General features: G+C 36.3%; 1 pseudogene; it reads left to right on the forward strand.

Moving 5' to 3' along the window:
- The first annotated feature begins 3838 nt into the window (after positions 1–3838).
- Positions 3839–4784, forward strand: LOC140692191 (olfactory receptor 4A47-like; annotated as a pseudogene).
- Positions 4785–6000: the final 1216 nt, after the last annotated feature.

Consider the following 6000-nt stretch of genomic DNA (forward strand, 5'->3'; position numbering starts at 1 on the left):
CCCAGAAAATGCAATATTAAACTAAATATATGTGGAGATGCAGATGCCCAGTGGAGCCCCTTGTAAACCATTCTAAGGAAATAACAGTGGAAGCCCCCAGAGGTTTTATATAGAAGTAGGCTTTTGTTGGAAAATAATTCTTTTTTTGTAGAAATAGTAACTCAATTGATACTGAATTGAAATAAATGGACTGAATTAATGACCTGAAGATCATTATGGTTTCAGCTGACATAGATTTAGGCCTGATCAACAATGTCTGCTTCAACCCAGAACCACAGAACCGTGATTACTTGTTATTTCAAGAATTGACTGTCTACTTCAATAACTTCCCCAGTCCCAAAGCACTCTGCCTGTGAGGCTCAGGGCATCTTGAATAGATGCTCAAACAGCTAACAGTAAGAACCTCCATTGTTCAGGATATGGTTGGATATGTTTCTCTCTTAATTACAGATGAAATATTATTTGCCTTACCAAAGATTTCCTAACATGAAATTCATAAATTATTCACTATACTTTTTTTTTATTTTCAAATTACAGACTTTTTATGTATTTGGCATTTTGCTGCTCTTTTTTGCAAGATCCAAATCTTTTTCTCTCTAGGGATTATTCTGAAGAAGAAAACTGTCTAGAGGTTTCTTCATTTGAATTTGTTCCAGATAGTCTATAAATGGATCTATAATGACCTTATATTCTCTTTCACATAAAATAGTAACGAAAAAAAGTCAGAGTCTGTGTCTGCATATATAAATGGAAGAATAATTTTTTCTGACAGATTAGCCCAGGAGATTTCTGAAAACCCAAACTTCTGCCCAGGCTGAAATTTATTCTCAATTGGTATCTAATCTTCCAGACATCTAATTTTCTCATCATAGACTTATTGTTTGAGAAGTTTGTGAAGTTCCCAATTTTCTGAGATAAAATTGGGGAGAGGTAGAAACATGCTTTTAATTAAGGATGAGGCAGCCTTAAGGAAAAGCTATTTAAATGACCAGAAGCCTAAAGAGTCTACTATTGCCCGTGAAATGCTCAGCCATTGGCTATTCCAAGAAGTTAAAAATCCCAGAATTTCTCTTGTTAGGTGCAGAGAGAGATTAATGGCCAGAGATATGAATATTAGACTAAACCCTCTATCAAAGTAAGGTAATTTTTGGTTGCCTTACCATAATTAACTGAGAACAGACACATTCAAATAACCAATTTCAGTGTTTTTAAATTTTTGAGTTTTTTTATATCAGCCAATAGTGGGCTCAATCAAGTTAATTTCCACTAATTAGGCCAGTATGCACACAAACAGCAGCTTTGTTTTTCTTTGCAGAAATTTTTCTAGCAGGTGAGAGTGTTCAACTGTCTTTGCAAGGCAGATGTTTTTGTTGTATTTCAGTGTCTTTATATTCTAGGCATCCATGTCAGATGCTTCTACATTTACCTGAAAGACTGATGTGATGGGGAGATTGTGTGGAAGTACAGAAAGTGTGACCATTTGAAATGATTTATAGATCCATTGCTCAGCCATACAATACTATGTGTTCTATGATCACACATAGATACGCAAAGTATCTGCAGTTACCCTTAGAGGAAGAAGCACTAATCTTTAAAGACAAAGGAAAAAACCCAAGAGGTGGGTTCTTGAAACAATTAACAAGGGATAATCACTGAAAATTCATCTGATATGTTGTTAAATATAGCTATAATCTTAAATATCTTATATTTTCATTGGATGAAGTCTCAGTTGAGAAAATCAAGCTAGAAAAAAACACAGAAATTAGCTGGAATATTTGTATGTATTTGGTGTTAGTATTACAACATGAAAGATAATTATTGTCCATTTTCCCAAACAACAAAGAGAAATGTAGCATATTACAAATAAATTTGTGGATTGATAATCTTGAATTATGGGTTAATTATATTTTAAATGATATGTTAATATTTATAATTTCTTTTATATTTTTAAATTAGATAATTTAAAATTGTAGATCATGTCAAGTTTGCTACAGTATAAAGGAATATGTGCCCATTCTGTTCTGGCAGCTTGATATGGGCCTTTATATGCAGATATTTATAATTATCACGGCAACCATGTTTGAACATATTATTCTTTTTATCCTGAACTATGTCTATACTTTTTGTCAGATTGACAAAATCCAGATGATTTGTTCTGATACAATGTTCATAGTAAAGCATTAAAAAACATTAATTATCACCATCATTTATTGAGCCTGTACGAGGTGCCAGGGAGGGTTCTAGGTGCTTTAATTCCAATAAAATGATGGCGCTAAGCAGTAGGCACTGTTGAGATCCCAATTCTAAAAATGATGAAACTGAGGCACAGAGAGATTTATTAACTTGTCCAAGGTCACCCATTCAGTGGTGAAGCTGGGATTCCAACACAGGCAGTGCAGCCCCAGAGCTCACATTGTTCACTGCTGTGTTCTGTGCTTTCTTCAAGGATGCTTGGGATCATAAATAGGAACACGCTGAATGATAAACCTGTGATCACTCTTTGATCTCTGTAATTATCAAATCTCATTCCCACTGGCTAGTGTTTCTCCAGTGACAGTGATAAGGGTGAGAAATTGTGTTTACTTATGAAAATATGAAAGAAGAAATAAAAGTCAGCAGAGGAGAATAAGGCAAGACTACACAAAAAGTATCACAGGTGGTTACACTCACAAGGGTTCTGAGAGCATCTAGTTTGATCTCTATCGTCCAGTGAGCACACTGATACAGACTTGTAACTACATTTAGAAAATGACCCAGACACATGTCTTCTCACACTGAGCTTGGATTTTTCCCTTGAGTGTGCTGCTGTTTGAAATCCGGGCACTGAAATCCTATTTTTGAGCACTCTCAGTACATAAGCATTATAAGTAAAACCATATCCCATTGTACTCTGCCTCTCCTTTTAGTGTCTATTTTCTCCTCCATCACTACTTAGCTCACCCCAAGTGTTTTGGAGAAAAAATACTAGCTGTTAACCTGCCAATGTAATAGTTGGTGGTAGTCATGAGTCATTTCAATTCTAAAATGTATTCTGAAATATGGCTATGTAGTGTATGTGTGTTAAGCATTGTGGTATAGGTAAACATTAAAAGAAGAGAATTATAACTCCTTAAGAACCTGATAGTCAAAGAGATGACATAATTGCTGCAGGGAACAACGGGCTAAGTATTTTGCAATTATTTGACACTGTCCAGATTCCAGGGCCTTGGAATTTAATGAGAGATTCATGAAGACCAAACAGCCTTTGAAATGGGAGGGATTGAATATCTAAGAGTTGGCTATCATAGTATTAAAGGAGTTAATCCAGAAAAGATGTTAGTTTTGATGCTGCCTGGGTCTATTGTAAAGGTACTCACTACAAATTTTGCCAACTCAAAGGACTGACTCTATGCCAATTTACTTAGAGTTTGTTGTCACCACTGAAGAGTAAGTTTCTAGAGAGCAGGGACCCTTACTTGCTTGTCTTTGTTGACTTCTGTGTCATGAACTGACCTAGTTTCAATAAGGTTCTATTAAAGTTATGACTGCCTCTTGGGTCTTTGACTACACTTCTCTATAGAAGATCCACTAAGACATAGAGATATAACCTCTTATTTGTGGTCCCAACAAAATCATCTGAGGAGAAATAGAACTGTCAAGAGAAGGTGTGATGGGCTTTTGGAAGAAGAATTCAGTAGATATTTACCAAATGCTTATTGTGTGCAAACCACTGTAGACATACAGACACACAGATATGCTCTGTAATGTAACAGATATATTCATAGTCATGTTCACAATCTCATTACAGGTCTGGGTCTCCTGATCTCTCATCCCTGACACTGGCCTCACAGATGACTAAATGGGACATAGCAACAATCTAACAGAATTTGTTCTCCTGGGCCTCACTCAGAATCCTGAGGGGCAAAAAGCATTATTTGTCTTGTTGTTACTCATCTACGTTGTGATGATGGTGGGTAATCTGCTCATTATGGTGACTGTCTTTTCCAGCCCCTCCCTGGGCTCCCCCATATACTTCTTCCTTGCTTATCTGTCCCTCATGGATGCAGTTTACTCCACTGTCATTTCACCCAAATTGATTAGAGACTTACTCTGTGGTAAAAAGACAATCTCCTTCTCAGTTTGCATGGCATAGCTCTTCCTAGAACATTTATTTGGGGGCTCTGTGGTCTTCTGCCTGGTGGTGATGGCCTATGATCACTATGTGGCCCTCTGTAAGGCCCTGCACTACTTGACCGTCATGAATTGGCAGGTTTGCATCCTGTTGCTGGTGGTGGCCTGGGTTGGAGGTTGCCTGCACTCCATGGTTCAACTTCTCTTTGTGTAACATCTCCCCTTCTGTGGCCCCAATGTCATTAATCACTTCATCTGTGACATATACCCATTGTTGGAACTTGCCTGTACTGACACTCACCGTGTGGGTTTCACTGTGGTTGCCAATGGTGGAGCAATCTGTATGGTCATATTCATCCTTCTACTAACATCCTATGGGGTCATCCTAAATTCCCTTAAAACTCATAGTCAGGAAGGGAGGTGAAAAGGCCTGTCTACCTGCAGTTCCCACATCACAGTGGTGGAACTCTTCTTCATTCCCTATAGTTTCATGTATGTGAGACCTGTTTCCAACTTTCCCATTGATAAATCCATAACTGTGGTTTATACTGTCATCACTCCCATGTTGAACCCTTTAATATACACCTTGAGAAACTCAGAGATGAAAAGTGCTATGGCAAAACTCTGGGAGAAAAAGTTAACTAGGTAGAATAAGAATGTGTCACCCACACTGAACACATTTGTCACTAATCCTAAAGGCAATGACCAGGCAGGACATTCTAACAATGGATGATTTAGCCAATTCAACAGACTCCACAGAGATGCTTTTCTTTATTTATACAAAAGCATCAAAAAAGTAGAATAAACTGTCCTTTAAGGCTTGAATCAATCTAATAGTCAAGTTCTGCGGGATGAATAAGAGACACAGGTTTTTGTCCTATTACAAGAAAAAATAAACTAAGTTCACCCTGTAACTTTATTTTTCACAGTTTATACTAAAATGGGACTATAGAAGGGAGAGTTGTGAAAAACAAGCTAACCTTCAAAATTTACTTTCACCCAAATTTTTGGGAAAACAATTGGGCTAATATTTAGAACAAATTTCTGAGGGCCAAAGAGTGGTTTTTAAATTTTAAAGTGTTAAAATTATTTTTTTTGGCACAGCAAATTTCTGAAGCTGCATAATGCATTCATCTTTAAGATGACTTCTGTTACTCAGGTCAATGTCTTTGAGTTTGTAGTGCAGGATATTCAGATGGGAGAAGTTATTGTGTTCATTTAAAGACATGATCAGTGAGCTGTTTTGTTAGATGGGATGTGGTTGAGATGAAAACAGATTCTGGTTCTTGATTAGAGGCTAGAAAACCACACTAATCCAAATTGTCAATATATTTTCATGCTCTTCTTCACTAGTTATCTGAGCATTTTTGCTGCTCTTCAAACAGTAGACAGAACTTCTTATTTTGTCTTGGAGACACTGAAGATATGGAAAAGAGATGTGTTATTTTGCATAAGCAGTGTATTCCCTAAAAGTCATATTCAACTTAAATACTTTTTACTTTCAGACTTAATAATAATTTGTTTCTGTGTAAACAGAATTTTGTTTTTCAATTTTATGTAAAAAAAATCAGGTTTTTTCTCAGTGTGCAGTCCCTTCTGGAATATCTCAAATTAGGAAGAAGATAGATTTGCTCTCATTGTATTATGGAATGTTATCTTGCTTTTTAAGGATTTTCTTTTCTAAAATAAATGTTTTAGAATTTTTCTTACTTAAAAATTTTATTATATATTTTCATGCATATCCATTAATATATGCAATTTATATCTGTTTTGTAGTATCTTACCCAGAATATGATCAATATCACTGAAACTACCAATGTATATTGCCCTGACTCCCTTCCTCTGCCTCTTCCCAGAGATAATCTCAATGCTGAACTCTTTGTTAACCAC

Source organism: Vicugna pacos, unplaced genomic scaffold, assembly GCF_048564905.1.
Source record: "Vicugna pacos unplaced genomic scaffold, VicPac4 SAC-SAT, whole genome shotgun sequence".
NCBI lineage: Eukaryota > Metazoa > Chordata > Mammalia > Artiodactyla > Camelidae > Vicugna > Vicugna pacos.